This window comes from Piliocolobus tephrosceles, chromosome 8, assembly GCF_002776525.5.
Source record: "Piliocolobus tephrosceles isolate RC106 chromosome 8, ASM277652v3, whole genome shotgun sequence".
NCBI classification, from domain to species: domain Eukaryota; kingdom Metazoa; phylum Chordata; class Mammalia; order Primates; family Cercopithecidae; genus Piliocolobus; species Piliocolobus tephrosceles.
In genome coordinates, this window is record NC_045441.1 from 143,205,287 (window position 1) to 143,223,200 (window position 17,914).

The window sequence follows — 17,914 nt, forward strand, 5'->3', positions numbered from 1 at the left end:
TTTTTTTTTTTTTCCTTTGGAGAGATGGGGTTTCACCATGTTGCCCAGGTTGGTCTCGAACTCCTGGCTTCAAGTGTTCCTCCTGCCTTGGCCTCCCAAAGTGCTGGGATTATAGGCATGAGCCACCATGCCTGGCCTAGAAAACTTTAGAACAATGTCTCCATCTTTTGGAAATTTAGCCACTCATTTGCTGTTATCAAGGTCTGATGTGAACATGGTCCAGCCTGAACGCCAAGGGATTGAGTTAATTAATTAATTAATTAATACCTCCCCATCATGGAGCAGCTGCTGCCTCAGAGACAGGGGATCAGTCCTGACAGCCCCGCTGAATTAGCTGATTCTTGTCACCCTGCGGATCAAGAATCACGGAAAGAATGGGGTGGGTGAGGAGGAGGAGTTAAAAAGGAGAAAGAAAGAATGAATCAAACGTGAAAGGAGATTTTTAAAAACCAGACACAGCAGAGGCCATCTAAGTCTAACATACTCATTTCCCCCAAACAGTGTTTCTGTGAACCACCCTGGCCCTCTCCCAGGCCTCACCCCGGAAGGAGGCCAGCGCCCCCATCCCAACTTTCCATCCCTGCGTCCCTTCCCCCCGAGCGGGGCTTGATTTGTGGATAGGAGTTGATGGTTTGCTCCAGAAGGTGCATTTCCCCACTTTGGAAAACACTGAGTGTGGAATGACGAGCTAGGCCTGGCCCTGAGAACAAGCGTTGGCTGCAACCCACAGGGACCACTCTGGTTCCCACTTGGAGAAGCTTTGGTCTTTCCCCAGCTCTAGAATGGCTTTGGGGAGACACCGGTGTGGCCTCATCAGGCCCCTGTAGCTGCGGTTGCTGTGCCTATCTGGCTCAAACCCCTCACTGCAGCCTTCTCTGTGTGTTCAAACTGCACACGTGCGGCATAGTAGAGCGCTATTTTTGTTTCTGTTTTAATTTCGTTTTCTTTTTCTTCTTTTTTTTTGATAAGGTATCTCTCTCTGTCACCAGACTAGATTGCAGTGGCGTAATCTCAGCTCACTACAACCTCTGTCTCCCTGGTTCAAGTGATTCTCCTGCCTCAGCCTCCCGAGTAGCTGGGACTATAGGCAAGCGCCACCACGCCCAGCTAATTTTTTGCATTTTTAGTAGAGATGGAGTTTCACCATGTTGGCCAGGATGGTCTCGATCTCCTGACCTCGTGATCCACCCACCTCAGTCTCCCAAAGTGCTGGGATTATAGGCGTGAGTCACCACGCCTGGCCTAAATTAGTTTTAATACTGAACTTCCAACCAGGCAGCTATGGAATTCCCAAAGCACCATCAGGCTTCTCAGCACCCAGCTCCAGGTCCACGGCCCGACTCCTGGGCTGCCTGGGGCATCTCTGAGGCCACGGGCCACCAGCTTCACGAAGACGTACACTTGGGGGCACCTCCATCCCCACTGGCCTGAAAACAAGCTCCTTTCCCTCCTGCCTGACCCGACCGTCCCAGAAGCAGTGATTTAAGGGGTTGATTGATTTCAGGAAGCCTCTATTAAAATCCCCCATTGTCGGCCGGGCACGGTGGCTCAAGCCTGTAATCCCAGCACTTTGGGAGGCCGAGACGGGCAGATCACGAGGTCAGGAGATCGAGACCATCCTGGCTAACACGGTGAAACCCCGTCTCTACTAAAAATACAAAAAACTAGCCGGGCGACGTGGTGGGTGCCTGTAGTCCCAGCTACTCCGGAGGCTGAGGCAGGAGAATGGCATAAACCCGGGAGGAGGAGCTTGCAGTGAGCTGAGATCCAGCCATTGCACTCCAGTCTGGGCGACGGAGCGAGACTCTGCTTCAAAAAAGAAAAAAAAAATCTCCCATCACAGAAGAGCCCAGAAGGACATTTTCAGAAGCTCCCTTGGCGCTCCCTCCTAGCACACAGCTGTGCGATCATAGGAACAGACGGGCGTCTGGTGAGAGCCTGGATGTGCCCATAGACAAGGGCCAGACCATAAATCAGGGCAGGGCCCTGACCCGCACCTGCAGACGCTGCCCCGGGGCCAGGCATGGCCTCTGCAGCGGTTGGTCCCAGAGGTCAGGACTTGAGCGGTAAATACCAGCTTCTCTTATTCTCAGCCCTGCTTCTAACTAAGGACCAACTGGGAAAAGCCAAATACCCACAACCAATCTCCTTTGACGCCCTGCTTCTGAGCGCCTCCAGCTGCCCATGCCAGCAGCCTCCAGCCAGAGCATCCCTGGAGCCTCCTTTTCTCCACCGTGAAGCTCGCCCACCCCCCTGTCCAAACGCAGGTAAAAGCAGTGAGCCCCTTGCTAGAGAAAGCTCTGGATAAGCAGCCTGTGCTCACACTCATTTTGGTGCAGTCTTAGCCTTAGCCGCCATAGTGAAGTCCCATAGACTGGGGGCTTAAATAGCAGGACTTGATTTCTCACAGTGCTAGAGTCCAGAAGTCTAAGATCATGGGGCCAGTACACTTTGTTCCTGGTGAGGGTTCTCTCCCCGGTTTACCGTTGGCCGCCTTCTCCCTCTGTCTGCATGTGGCAGAGCAAGAAGGAGCAAGAGGAAGCAAGAGAAGAGATTGCCCTGACGTTTCTTCTTACAAGGGCACGAATCCCATCATGGGGCAGCCACACCTAAAACCTCTTCTAACCCTAATCACTTCCCAGATGCTCCATCTCTAGCCATCACACCAGGGGTCAGGGCTTCAACAGTGAATTTGGGGAAACACCTAGCATTCAGTCTGTCACAGGTGGTTTTTGTTTATTTTCACACTGGCATTCCAGGGAGAAAATTGGTGTTCTTTCATTCCAGAGAAGAGTTGCTGAGGGGCCTGTGGGGACTCCGAGGCCAGGAAAGGAGGGAGGCAGAGGAGGCAGACGCAGCCTCAGGAGACTGACCTCCCTGCTGGGGCTCCCCAGGAGCCGAGACAGGCAGATGGGCAGCCTTCTAGGGCTGCTCCTGAAGGCCTGGCTTCCCCTCTGCAAACCACAGGCTCCAAAATGGTCATTCTCCATCTGAACTCAGCCAGTGACACTACACAGGGAATCTGAGGCCCAGAGAAGGCAAGGAAGTTGCCCTAAACCACGCAGGAAGCGTTCACAGTCCTGCATTCCTTCCCCCCTTTTCCCTTGCTGTGTTTTCTTTAATGATAAACTCACAAGTCCTGGCCTCAGGGCGGTAACAGTAGCCAGCCGCCTTTCTCAGCAGAGTTGGGCTGGGGGGGTCTAGCATGGTCCCTTGGGGTGCTCGTCCTTACCTGTGTGGGTGCCCCAAGCACAGTCTCCAGCCACACGGAGCCCGGTTCGGTGGACGTGGGCGTCCAGATTCAGGCTCTGAGAAAACCACAGAGCTATGGGCCCTTCCAATTTCCGCCCAGCCAGGGATCCTTTCTAGCAATCCTCTTACTGATTGGCGTACCAGCATCTGACGCACGGCCAATAAGGTAGCTCTGTGCTGATTCCCAGCCTGGACTCGGAAGTGACCACACGTTCAGGGAGACAGGTAAACACACAGAAGAGCAGGGTCAGCCACCCGACTCTGTAACCCCCACCCAGGAGAAGGTGCCACACACTCAGCACGGTCCTGGCCCACTGTGGGCGTGCCAGCAATGAACGCCCTGCTGCGCTGCCCACCCAAGTAAAGGGAGCCCCAGAAAGCCACAGCCTTTGTCTGCTTTGTTCACTGCAGAAGCCTCAACACGTAGAACCATGTTCACAATCAGAGGAAAGAGGAGGGTCCCGCCCGGGCCACAGCATCACGGTCTGGGGGTCTGTCGGAAAAGGGTGGATGCTGGCGGTGACCAGAGCTGCCGTGTCTGTGGTTCCCTCGGTGGGAATGTGCTCTGTGCGTCCGTCGGGCTGGCTCAGAAGCTCCTGGAAGCCCTCTCAACTCGGTGCAGAGCCAGGTGGACAATAAAATGTTTGGGAAAGAGGAGAACCACTTTCAAAATTCTATGAATATATTTAAATCCATTGAAACGTTAAATTTGACATACATTCATTTATCTTCAACCTCTTCATGAGCTCAGTGGAGTAGAGTTCTGTTAGCTTCCATGTGTAAACCACAAGCTTAGGTACTGTAGTATAAAAACATGCACGTCATGAATGAACAGGGGCCGAAAGACCCTCGTGAAACCATCTGAATGCCTAGTCATTTATGGTTGTCTTGTCCACAACTTATTTCAACTCCTTTTTTTTTTTTTTTTAGCAGATTGCCCTTACTGAATTTTTCCAAATCACTCGACTTCGTTTTTCTAGGAGTGACACCGTTTTGTTTTTATACTCACTGTCCAGAGTTTAAGTGGGACTGAATCAAATTCGGCTCCGTGGATAGCACTGTGCTCCACCCAGCGCCCCTCTCAGAGCCCAGGCCCCATCGTGGCTCAGCTCCTGAGCATGTGGGCTGAGCTGCTCCCAGCTGGGCCCCGGGCTAGCCTACCCCGCCTGCAGGGGACCTGCCTGGTTGAAGGCCACAGCCCCTCCCAGGAGTGCCACATGGCCAAGGACTGTGTGACTTTGGATACCAAGACCCAGTCTTGAGACTCTGTCTCAGTTTAGGACAATCTCAGAGGTTATCCCAGCCACAGAGGCTTCAGCTCAAGGGCGAGGTCCTGGGGGACAGGCTGAGGCTGAGGCTCAAGGATGACGTCCTGGGGGACAGGCTGAGGCTGAGGTTCTAGGAGGAGGTCTCCCTCAGCCCCCTGGTGCATCTCCCTAGGGTACTACCAGTGAACCTGCACGAGGCAGCGGTCCCTCAGAGAGTCTGTTTCTAGGGATCCTAATCTAAGCTACGACTGGAGTGAGAAGTATCACTGCAAATGAAATGAAACAGAACAGCTGTGGGCGCAAACCCAATAGAGTCTCGTCGAGCCCAGCGGCACTCACCTGTGGGGGATGCTGGATTCCACCTGGAGGAGAAGACCAGCCCGGCCGACCACCCTGAGTGTGGGCAGTCCGTGTGCTGCACAGAGGGGCGGGCCACAGCAGACAGCCTGCGCCCTGCTTTCATGATGTCAGTTAGGGAACTGTTACCACCCAGACTAGACACGCCCCCCTGGAACCCCTCCGCTGACCTGCAGGGAATTCACTTGAGGGCAGCTCAGCTCCTCCCATGCCTCTGCCACGGACCCCAGGCACTGCCTGCTGGCCTGGTGGGACTTTTGCTCCAAAGCCCAGTGACTAATGCAGGAGCATGGAGGACCCACTGCCAGCATCCTCTGAACGAAGACGCTGCTCCCTCCCTCCCAGCCTTGGCCCTAGCAGGGGAAGCTCCTGAGTTGGAAGAGTCTGGGACTCTCTGGCTTTGATTTTGGTTATCATAACTGATGGCTCTCCAGACAGAGGCCGGCCCCACCCATGACCTGGTTATTCATTTCCTCTAACGTGGTTTGTGTCAGCCTGGTGGGAACATGTGCTGACAGCCTCAGCAGCCTGCACAGTCAGTTCTAGGGTTCACAAGACCTGCTTGGTGAGGAAGATGGTGGCACGAGGCAGAAACAGCAACATCCTTGTGGTTGTGAGGCCTGAAACCACATGCTCCTATCGGCTGTGTAACACTGGGCAGGTCACTTCATTTCTCGGAACCCCAACTTTCTCATCCTTAAAATAGAACAACTACCTGCCTCTTTAGGGTGTTGTACAAATTAAACATTTTATGTTTTTTTTATTTTTATTTTTATTTTTTTTTTGAGGCAGAGTCTTGCTCTGTCGCCCGGACTGGAGTGCAGTGGCCGGATCTCAGCTCACTGCAAGCTCCGCCTCCCGGGTTTACGCCATTCTCCTGCCTCAGCCTCCCGAGTAGCTGGGACTACAGGCGCCCGCCACCTCGCCCAGCTAGTTTTTGTATTTTTAGTAGAGACGGGGTTTCACCGTGTTAGCCAGGATGGTCTCGATCTCCTGACCTCGTGATCCACCCGTCTCGGCCTCCCAAAGTGCTGGGATTACAGGCTTGAGCCACCGCGCCCGGCCTAAACATTTTATGATAAAGTCCTTCGTTAACCTGTGTGCTGCACACGTGTGGAGTATGATTACTATAAGTTTCATTACTTATAATGAAACTTCAGGGTTAAGAAAGAACGAGATCAGTCCCTTGTAGGAATTAATTTTCTAGCAGTGAACATGAGTTTGCATTAACAGAGCCATGCACTTGTCTTTTGAACATGTACGGGTCTCAACCCTGAGGCTGTACCCTTGTAGGAAGGCTGGCCTTCATCACAGGTCCTCCCAGCCCTGGAGTACCAGGAAGCTGTTTTTGAGAGACGGGTCTGCAGATCTGACTCCGGGACAAGTCGAGGTTAACAAAGTTAGAATAAGAAGCAACTTCCCAGAGGGCAGCTGAGGCCTCACAGGAGGTCTGTGTCAGAATGTCCACTTTAAACTATTTGCCTGCCTGTAGCCTGATTTCTTTTACACGTGGTCTAATTTCTTACAGTTGACCTAAGTGACTCTCACACACCACCCTGCAAGGCAAGAGTTTTAAATTTGAAGCTTCGACCATTAGGAAAATTCATGGATGGGCGTCAGGGGGTCTATGAGTCGCTGAAATTGCATGCCAAAGTTGTGTGTCCGTACACATCTAATACCATGCTGGTGGCACCAAGAATTGCCACCTGGAAATACAAGTCATTCGTGCCAAAGGGCTTTGGGCCTTATGGACCAAACTCCCTTAAAAATCTCACTCTGTGAGACAGCTTCTGGCCTGGTAGAGTCATCGAGTCACCTCCAGGAAATGTGAGAATCTCACTGAGTTTTATTTCTCTTTCTCTAGAAAAGGGCTAGTAACAACTTTGAGACTTTCATACTCAGCTGAGTAGCAGCCATGAACTCCAGCCCAAGGCGAATGCGTTCACTGCGTCTTCACCTTTGTTCCTATTGGAGTCTCAAAATATCCTTGGGAAGGACATGAGGGAAGTGACATCACTATTCCAATTTCACTGATAAGAAAAAGAAGGTGCACAAAATTTAAATGATTTGCCCACAGGATGTGGCTAGTTTTCACTCGAACCAGCTCTAAAACCCTAACTCTCAGCCAAAGCATTTTCCATTGGAAAGGAAAAGGGGGAAGTTTCCATTTCCCAAATTAATTATCCCAGTAGATCAAGAGACCCCTCAGGAGACCTAAAGTCAACTTGTGAAGATTCACGGTGTTAATTTCTGCTTGTCTGAACTTCCACAGGGATGAATGGAGCCACAGCCAGTCGTGGTAAGCTGATTAAACAGGCACTTTGCGAGCCACCCACCAGCATGAGGCCAACTCTATCCCCTTTTTTAGTATTTCTGTTATTGTGTAGTCCACTCCCACAGGGAATCAGGCCTGACCCCTGTGGCAACAGAATACCGCAGAGGCGACAGTGCGTTACTCCCAAGGCTTGGTCATTAATGGTACTGCAGCTTCTGTCTTCATCTCCTGGCCAGATGGCTGCTTCTATGGGAAGTTGGCCACCATGTTGCAAGGGTGTTGAAGCAGCTCCATGGAGAGGTGCGTGCTGAGAGGAGCTGAGGCCTCCCACCAGCAGCCAGTGCAATTCTCCAGCCATGTAGGGGAGCCACCATGTCAGTAAATCCTCCATCCTCTGTTGGTCCCACCCATGACTATGGCCACAGCTGACATCTGATTGCAACCTCAAGAGGGACTTTCAGACAGAATCCTTGGTCAAGACACTCTCAAATGCCAAATCCAAAGTAACTGTGAGCAATCGTAAATGATTGTTGCTGTTTTAAGCCACTAAGTGTTGGAGTGATTTGTCACACAGCAACAGATAACTAATACAAATCACATCCACCCCCCAAAACTCTGCCAGCACCCGCGTAAGTGCTTCTGCAGGACACCCCTTTCTGTCAATATGGAATAGGCTGGGGCATACGTGACCCTCAAGAGTGGGCACAGACTCTGAACCGTCTGACGTAGGTCACTGGTTCCTAGTCCCAAGCATCAAATCCCCGCTACATCGGGAAGGGTTCACAAATGGCAGGAAGAGAGAGGGTGGAAAAATTCCTGCAGACACTACCCAGAGTCCACCCTAGTACTACTGCCCCTCTTTCTTAGAAGTGGAATCCCCAATTTTTAACTGGGCCTATGGTCGTCCAGAATAAAAACTGTTCCAGCCTCTTCGCTGAGCCTAACTTCTGGCCACTGAGACGTATGGTGACATGGCAGCTGCCAAGACGCTTCCTCAAAAGGCAGCAGGGACGCATCCTTGGTCTTATCTTCTCCCTCCTCCCTCTGGGATCCTGAAGGCCCAGCAGAGCCTTGGTCTACAAGGTGGAAGCTCTGAGTCAAGGGTAACAGAGCAAGCAGATGCCGCCTGGGCTCCTGGCAGGTGGGCACGCTATACCAGCCCTGGTGTCCCGCACTAGAATTCTCTATCTTCTTTATCTTGGCCTTGTCTGTGTTTTGCAGTCAAATTTGATGCCAGCTAGCACACTGCACTGTGAGGGCTGAATTACACAGGCCAGCGGCTTGATCCGAGGGCCCAGAGCCTCTCACTGCAAAATGCGGCGTAGTTGGCAGTTATTCAGGACAACTAAGCATTTGCATTGGACACAAGGCAGATGACTGCATCCATTCACTCCAAAGATCACAATAGCCACATTAATAATAATAATTAACATTTGTGAAAAGCCTGCTCTATATCAAGCACTGTGCTAGCATTCTGCATGGATAAACACATTTAATCTTTGCACAATTAACACATTTCAGTCTACAACTACCCTATGAGGTTGGGTTGCCATTATTTACGTTTGGCGGACAGGAAACAAAAGGAACAGAGAGACGCCGTCACTGGCCCCAGATAACAAAGCCAATCAGTGCTCGGGAGGGAGTCCTGACACCACCAGCTCCCTCTCCAAAGGGAGGCTCTTAGCAGGTCCCAAACCCGAGTCTACCCACATTTGGGCACAGCGGATGAACTGTGCGACCTCCATGTGTTTGAGTCATAGGCTTGGCCTCGGCAGGTTAATTTGTTTGGGCTGAAAGAGAACAAAGAAAGGCTTTCTGCCCAGGTGCCTGGAGAGGTGAGCAGGGGCCGCTGGTCTGCCAGAGGCTCTCCAGCAAGAGCTGAAGAACTTGCTTCCTGGGAGACAAAGGGAGGGTTGGCTTGGCCTGGGAGGCAGGCGGCACTCTCTGTGGCCCAGAGGGAGCGCCATGCAGTCCGTCCAGAGAAGCTTTGAGATCTGGGGCCACCTGGGCAGCCCAGGGTCTGCAGCAGCCTCCTGCCGGTCACCACAGCTGGAACCTGGGGGCTGTGGAGGTCTCCGAGGTGGAGGATGGTCCCATATGTCTGGCGGATACCATGGAAGCAGCTGTCTGACCTGAGCCAGTCACACGAAGGAGCCAATTTCCAGCTGTGTGGGAGTCCCTGAGTCCAGGCACACTTGGCAAGGAGCCCTCGGAGGCCAGTATCCCAGCCTGAGATGGCAGGGGGCAAAGTTAGCGAAATGTAGGTCGTCCGTGGTGGTGAGTCCCACTGTCGCCCAGAGGCCAGTAAGGTCAGCCAGCAAGACTCTCCATTGTAGCTGGTTCAGTTGGATTTCACTGCCAGTATTCCCTGTGGGTAAGAGTGGTATTTTCAACATTTTTTTTTAGACAGAGTCTCACTCTGTCACCCAGGCTAGAATGCAGTGGTGTGATCTTGGCTCACTGTGACCTCCACCTCCTGGGTTCAAGCGATTCTCCTGCCTCAGCCTCCCAAGTAGCTGGGACTACAGGTGTGTGCCAACACACCCGGCTAATTTTTGTATTTTTAATAGAGATGGGGTTTCACCATGTTGGCCAGGCTGGTCTCGAACTCCTGACCTCAAGTGATCCTCCCGCCTCGGCCTCCCAAAGTGCTAGGATTACAGGTGTGAGCCCCCAAGCCCAGCTCATAAATATATAAATATGATGAATTCATTGACTAATAGAGAAACAGGCCCCACGAATATCTCCAAATTCTGTTTTTAACTGTACCAAGACTGCTGGAGTTTCATGTTTCAGATATATTAGCAGATGTGTGTTTTCCAAATAGCCATTTTTATGGAAATCTTAATATTGCCTGAAAGTCAGTCGTTCCGTGAATGAGATGTTTACTCGCTTGGCGGAAGGAGGCAGAACTAATCCACTGCTTGGGGTTCTCTTCTATGACTGTAGCAACCGTGGGTTTTGATGACCTTGAGCTGGACTTGGATGACCTTCTCAGTGGCATGCTGGCATCGGCCTTCCTAATAGAAAACAAAAGGAGAGAAAAACAAAAGAAAAGAAAAAATCCCGACCCACAGAGTCTGTCGATCTCTGTGGTGTACGTGTTTCCACCACGGCCAACGTCAAACACCCGAGCTGCCGGCACTGAAAATGGAGTTGGGAAGTGAAACCCCTTCCCGCGCATTTCCAGTGAGTAGGTGTGACATTCTCCATCAGGCACCGGCTGACACCAGTTAACTCCGGCTAACACCAGTTATTAGTCCACGGGGCAGGGGTTCTAGGATGGCCAGAGAATGCCACCCAAGGAGTTGACAAACGCACACCCTCCATCCTGGACACGGTTTCTTCTGTGGCATCGGGCAGGCATTTCCACAAATGGAAACTGACTTTTTCCCACCCAAATGACAAGCTCCTGGGGTCAGGGAGATGGTGTATTTCCCCTGTACCTCACCCCTCCTTCCCCCATCAACAGCGCCTGGCTCACATAGCAGTTCTGAGCAACTGGAGGGACACGGACAGAATGAATTGCAAGAGGATGTGGGGGTCCTAGCTCCACATTGGGTGGGACCACCTCACATTTCCATGCTCCTGGAATCCCACCCTGAAGCTGAGCTCCACGCCCCCACTCCTAGAGCACTTTCAGAGACCGCAGCCTCAAGGAATTCTACTGCGTTCAGCAGCCGGCAGAGGCTGCCTGGGGAGCACGGTGGAAGTCAAACGCCATGAAGAGAGCGTCCTAGGCCCCCAGACTCTGGGGTCAGGAGTCTCACACTGCCACGCTGCCGGCTCAGGCATAAATTATCAGTCTTCACACATACCAGAGCAGGCCTCAGCTGCTAGCCCTCTACACCAGCCCTGCAAACATTTCTTCAATTCTTCAGTCACCAGGCACAGGGGGCTAGTCCACTACTTCAAAGTTACATTGTTTTAAAGCATCAGTTATGGCAAGGTTTAGGGCTGAGCTCCCAGGCCCGGACACTCCGCCCCCCCACCCTGACCACCCCAGTCTTTCTCTCTTTCCAGTCGTCTCTCTCTCTTTCCCTCCTCTCTCTGTCCACTCTATCTCTGTCCCCATCTCTCTTCTCCCCTTCTCCCTCTCCTTCTCCCTCTCCTACTCTCCTTCTCTCCCTCTCTCCCTTCTTTTGTCTTTTCCCCATCTCGCCCTCGCTCCTGCCTTCTCTCCCTCCTTGTCTGTCCGCGTGCCCTCCCCTCCCCATCCAGGTGGGTGGTCAGGCCTTGGTTAAGGCTGGGTCATCCAGAGAGGAGGGGAAGCCTGGTGGAGCTCCTAGCGCTCAGCAGACCAGACAGACTTGGAGAAGGAGATGGGAGCAGGGAGCAGGACGGAGGGTGCAGGGGTGCCCCTGCCATAACAAAGCACCCCAAACCCGAGACTTCAACAACAGAGTTTTATCATCCTATGCTTCTGGAGACTGAGGTCCGAGATCAAGGTGTGGGCAGGGCCAGGCTCCCTCTGAGAGCACTAGGGAAGGGCCTGTCCCCCGACACTGCGCTCTCCCTCTAGGGATGGTGGGGGGGCTCCCTGGATTGTGGCTGGGTCTCTCCATACTCTCCGTGGCACTCTCCCTCTGTGCGGGTCTGCCGCTGGGTCCTAATTCCCCCTTTTCATAAGGACACAGTCATATCTCCGTGGCACTCTCCCTCTGTGCGCGTCTGTCTCTGTCCTAATTCCCCCTTTTCGTAAGGACAGCAGTCATAGGGAGTTAGCGCCCAGCCTGCTGACCACATTTCAACTTGATCACCCCTGGTCAGACCCTGTCTTCAAGGAAGGTCCCATTTGGAGGTGCCATGGGTTAGGGCTCAGCAGATGTTTTGAGGAGCACCATTCTAGCACAACAGCAGGGCCTCCTGGGTGGGAGGAGGAAGGAGCGGCTGGGGCGGGAGGGCCTGTGTCTCTGAGGCAGCTTGCGGCTATGGAGTAGATGGCCCCGTGGGTGAACTTGGGATAGGGCCTTACTGTGTCCCTGGTCCTCCCAGGAAGGGCCTCCTGGACTCTCCAGGGCTCTGTCCTTCCTGATGGTGTCAGCTGTGCTGCGGCCTGGTCTGCAGGGTGAGTCACTCATGCCTGCCATACTTGGGCTCGTGTCTTTTTTTTTTTTTTGAGACGGAGTCTCGTTCTGTCGCCCAGGCTGGAGTGCAGTGGTGCAGTCTCGGCTCACTGCAACTTCCACCTGCTTGGTTCAAGCAATTCCCTTGCCTCAGCCTCCCGAGTAGCTGGGATTACAGGCACATGCCACCAAGCCCGGCTAATATTTTTGTATTTTGTACTAGAGTTGGGGTTTCACCATGTTGGCCAGACTGGTCTCACACTCCTGACCTCAGGCAACCCGCCCGCCTCGGTCTCCCAAAGTGCTGGGGTTACAGGCATGAGCCACCGCACCCAGCTGGTTATTTACAGCCCAAATGAGCAATCTGGAGAAAACAAAAATAAAGCCCCCGTCTAAGACTGAGTTAGGTTTCTGGGGAGATGCCCTGTAAACTGTGGACGTCTTTCCCAGGCCCTGGAGGCCTAAGACAGCAGGCTGACGATTACAGCTCAGGAGGTGGGAGCAGGGAGGGCTCAGCTGGAGCTGGGGGGATGCGACACCCTGGAAAAGCCCTGACATCGGAAGCAGCTCCTTGAGGCTGCTGGAGAGGAGTTGGCGAGACCTGGAGCCAGCAAGGTGGTGGGACTAGAGAGACACCGATGGGCTTGAGGCCAGGAAGGAGGGGAAGACATCTCATCCCTGACTTTGCAGGACAGGAGCTCCAGCCACTGCGGGCTCCACACCGCAGCCCCACTGTTCCCTCTGGGTGCTCCCACCTCGTGGAATACCTGTTTCCGGAGCTCGCTGACGCCCGGCCACCACGCCCCTCAGGCTCCAGACACTGCCCGGCTCTGTCCTCAGTGAAACTTCCTGCCTGTGGTCCTGTTCTCCCCGGCAGGACCACTGCTCTCCAAAGTGACCACCGGCTACTCTTATCCGTGAGGACGTGCTCCAGGGACAGCAGTCAGCTGGTGGGCGCCTTGCACACTGCCCTGCTGCTGTGGACAGAAGCACAGTGTAGAATAACAAACAGGCATCGTGATGGCTAATTGTTCATGACAATTTGGCTAGGCCACAGTGCCCAGATATTTGGTTACACATCACTCTAGATGTTACTGTGAAATATTTTCTAGATGAGGTTGACATTGAAATCAGTAGATGTTGCATCAAGCAGATCACCCTCCACAGTGTATGAGGAGCTCATCCAATCAGCTGAGGCCTCCAGAGAAAAGACTGACCTCCCCAAAGAAGAGAGAGTCCTGCCAGTCCACGGCCTTTGGACCCGAGCTACAGCACCAGCTCTTCCTTGCGTCCCCAGCCTGCTGGTCTACCTTGCAGATTTTACCAGCCTCCACAACCACATAAACCAATTTCTTTTTCTTTTTCTTTTTGAGACGGTGTCTCACCCTGTTGCCCAGGTTGGAGTGCAGTGATGCAACCTTGGCTCACTGCAATCTCTGCCTCCTGGGTTCAAGCAATTCTCCTGCCTCAGTCTCCTGAGTAGCTGGGATTACAAGCACGCACCACCACACCCAGCTAATTCTTGTACTTTTAGTCAAGATGGAGTTTCACCATGTTGGTCAGGCTGGTCTCGAACTCCTGACCTCAGGTGATCCACCTGCCTCCGCCTTCCAAAGTGCTGGGATTACAGGCATGAAAACCAATTTCTTAAAATTAATCCCTCTCTCATATATGTGAGAGAACCACCCTAACGGTTCTGTTTCCCGGAGAACCCTGACTAAAACAGCTACTCTTGGATTAATGAGCTGCCACTTGGATAGTTTTATTTAAGAGGCCGGGCGCGGTGGCTCAAGCCTGTAATCCCAGCACTTTGGGAGGCCAAGGCGGGCGGATCACGAGGTCAGGAGATCGAGACCATCCTGGCCAACACGGTGAAACCCCGTCTCTACTAAAAATACAAAAAACTAGCCGGGTGAGGTGGCGGCGCCTGTAGTCCCAGCTACTCGGGAGGCTGAGGCAGGAGAATGGCGTGAACCTGGGAAGCAGAGCTTGCAGTGAGCTGAGATCTGGCCACTGCACGCCAGCCTGGGCGGCAGAGCGAGACACCGTCTCAAAAAAAAAAAAAGAAAAAAGAAAAAGATAGTTTTATTTAAGATCAGGACATGCACGCTCATGTGGCTACACGGAGTAAAGTAACCAGATGTATTAAACCACAAGGGCCAAAGGGAGTTTCGTGGTGATGTGCATGTAGGAGCAAGTGAACTAAAGCGGCTTCCATCAAATGACCAGCAGGGGGCGCTGTGGGCCAGAAGGGGTGAGCGTGGAACCCGCCCCCGCGAGGGAACGGAGGACACGTCTGTGGCCCCGGCGTTCAAGAACAAGCCCGTCACGTCTGTGGCTGCTGGCAGGGCAAGGTCGGGTGGCAGCTCAGGCCCTGCGGCACCTGCGGGAACCCAGGAAACACCCCACGTCTTGACTGGGGCCTGCACAGGCAGAGCTGAACCCTCAGACAGGAGCAGGGTGAGGCATTTTCCACGCCAGGCCTTTCCAGCTTCCGTCGCGGCCTCACGGAGACTGGCGGGGCCGTGGGCGTCCCACGGTCTCATCCCCTGCCTCCGAAGGAAAGAACTCAAGTAAGGACAGACGGCGCCTTCGCCTGTCACCTCTGCTTGTAGGCAGCAGTTTTCGGGCACGGCAGACGTTTCTGTCCTGGGCACTGTGGGAGGGTGGCAGCGTCCCTGACCTCCACCCACTAAATGCCAGGGGCACCCCCACCCCGAAGTCATGACAATCAAAAACGTCTCCAAATGTGTGGTTGCCAAAGGCAACAAATGAAAACACAAGACACCCAGTAAGTGTGAATTTCACATATATTACAAATAATTTTTTAGTCCGTCTCCTGTCATGTGGGGACATATGTATCCTAAAAAGTTATTTGTGTTCATCTGAAATTCAAATATAACAGGTCACCCTGTACTGTATCCCACAACGCCTCCACCTGTGGAGTGAGAACCCCTGTCCTGGGCCTGCGAGAGAAAGAAAGCAGCTTAGGGAGACTTGAGAGTCACGTGTAGACACAAAGCAGCCCTGCCCCATTGCCCGGCTGCAATGTCACCCGCAGCACGCACACCCGAGCAAGGGAAAAAGGTCAGGGCAAAGTCATCCTCCTCATTCTACAAGATGCAAAGGAGGCAGAGAGATTAAAGGGCCAGCTCCAGGCCAGACGGACCACGGGAATGGATCCAAGGCTAGACCTGGGTCGGGGTGCCGGTCACTTTCTTGGATTCTTCCTCCATAAAAATTGTTTAAAATTATATTTTATGACTGCGGTGATATAAAGATGATATTATTACTGTTATGTTAGTAATGATGGTTATTAATATTATATGTTAAAAGCTTCTTCAATGTAAACATTAATTTTTTTTCTTTAGATTTTAATGGAAATTAAACGATGCTCCCAGCCCCTTACAGTGGTTATGGGCCCTGGATACTAAGCCTCCCGGGCTCAGGACGAGCCAGCCCTGCCCTCCACCTCTTCCCGCTCTGAGCCTCCTAGGGACCCACTTCAGGCACAGCAGCTGGGACCGAGCTGCACCAGCGCCTCCCATACAACTCAGGTCCGACTCTGGGAACCAGCTTCACGACTGCCCATCAGACCCGGAAGCAGGTGCTCCTGAGAGCAGCCGATCTTTTCTCATGATTAGTGTTAAGTAGACGCACTGTGTTGAACAGCAGATCTCTGGAACCTACTCGTCGTGCATAACGGAAACTGTATTCTACCCCAGCTTCCCCTCCTCCAGCCCTGGAGACCCCACCCTCCTCGCTGCTTCTATGAGCTTGACTGTTTCAGATTCCTTGTGGATGGGAGACCGTGCAGTGTCTGCCTTTCTGCTTACCTCATGGAACATAATGTCCTCTGGGCTCATCCATGCTGTCACTAATGACCGGGTTTCCTCTTTTTCATGGCTGAGTAGTACTCCGTGGTGTGGTGATGGCCCGGACTCTTTATGCATTCATTTGTTGATGGACATGGAGGTTGCTTGCACTACTTGGCTACTGTGAATAGTGCTGCAATGAACTTGGGGTGCAGACACCTCTTCACAATACTGACTGCAATTATTTTGGGTCAATACCCAGCATTGGGATGGCTGGGTGGTAGGCACTTCTATTTTTAAATGTTTGAGGAACCTCCGTAGCATTCCCCATGGTGGCTGCCCTCGTCCACATTCCCACCGACATTGTGCACAAGGAACACCTGATCCCACTCTTCCAGACCCCTTCCCCCTCTGGACCCTCTGCTCACCCCTGATCTCTGCCAGGGGAGGAGACTGGGTTGGGGGTCCGCCTTCCCCCACTCACCCTCTTTGCGACCTTGAGCACCCACCTCGGCCTCCCACCCTGTTCTTCTTGGCAACACGAAGGCTTGGGGCAGACAGTGGCGAATGCATTTCCCACTCTACCTGTTTGGGTTCCTACGCTTTTCCCTGGCCCTGAAAGGCAGCACTGCCACCCTTTCCACTCCTGCAGGGAGATCTGCCACACGAAGGGGAACGGATGTGAAGCAAACAGGCGACAGGGTCACCTGCCCTCCCAGACATCCTTCCACAGCGGGGAGGACGGAGGAGAGAGGGAGGGGCACACCCTGGAAGCTGGGGAAGGTCTCATTCCTGGTGGGCAAACTCTCCCCTTCACACCCACCCTGCGGGAGGTGGCTCTGCCAGCCCTCCCGGGGCCACTGCGGCTGCCATGGGGCCTGCATTCCCAGGTCCTTGGCTGCCCCTCCTCCCTCCTGTCCTGCCCCACCCACGCCTGGGAGGCCCGCCTGTGGCTCTACTGGAGCTGCCTCGCTGGTTCTTTCACTCCCGTGAGAAAGATGCTGCCCATTCTCAGGCATCAAACCCCAGCCTCCAAGTCCTCTGTGGAGCAAGAGAGAGAATTTGGCTAGAAAAGTGATTTTCAAACCCAGTATCTTGACCCACCAGTGACCCCTCCTGAGGTGGGGCTCAGGTGACCTGTGGCCATTTGGGCTTAATGTGCAAGTGAGTTGTATGTTGTCTGGAGGTGACAGGGCACCCCTCCAATTTTATAACGCCACTGTCACCTGCCTTTCAGCACAACCCCAGAGGCGGGAGAGAGTGTGTTGGTTTCTCCAGCATGCAGGAACCACTCACGGCATGTCGACCCTGGGTGGGTGGACAGGGTTTCCTCATTCACGGTGGCCCTGCTCACCTGCAGTTTCTCTTCCTGGAAAAAGAGCACAGAGCCCCAGGCATGGGCCATCACAGCTGATTAACCCACGCACGCCCTAGATGACAAGGAGTGATGGTAAGAACATTCTAGAACATTCTGGAGCATTCACAGGGTGGTGGGACATGCACCTTACTCTTTACATGCATTAGCTCTAAATCCTCACAACAGCCTTGGGGTAGATTTAAATTTTGTTATTTTCTGGGCAAGGATCAAAGTTCAGCAAAGCTAGGATGGGACTGGGACGCCCCTGAAACTCTAGGACATGCCAGACGTCCTCATGCAGCTCACACCCCACGCGGAGCAAGGGGCGGCCCAGCGTCTGGGATCCCTTTGCCATTGCAGGAATCACAGTGACGTGATGTCGGGGATGAAGGAGGAGTCGATGCAGGCCACCAGGGAACGGGTGCTATTCTCCTGAGCAGCATGATGGCTGCAGAGGCAGAAGGACAGTCTGCCCTTTCGCCTTCCCTGTTTTGAAGACTGAGGGGCTGAAGAGAGACCAGGAA

At 53.2% G+C, this 17,914-nt stretch overlaps 1 long non-coding RNA gene across 2 annotated transcripts; it reads right to left on the minus strand.

Annotated features, from left to right (window-relative positions):
• Positions 1 to 10,037: 10,037 nt before the first annotated feature.
• On the minus strand, positions 10,038 to 16,772 carry LOC111551440. 2 transcript variants are annotated; one of them, XR_002734364.2, is made up of 4 exons: positions 16,619 to 16,772; positions 16,055 to 16,211; positions 12,986 to 13,195; positions 10,038 to 10,172 (listed from the first exon to the last, which is right to left on the minus strand). It is a non-coding gene; the product is annotated as an uncharacterized LOC111551440 (long non-coding RNA). The 2 variants fall into 2 exon arrangements; XR_002734363.2 differs by lacking the exon at positions 16,619 to 16,772 and having other exon boundaries at positions 16,055 to 16,254.
• Between the last annotated feature and the right edge of the window lie 1,142 nt (positions 16,773 to 17,914).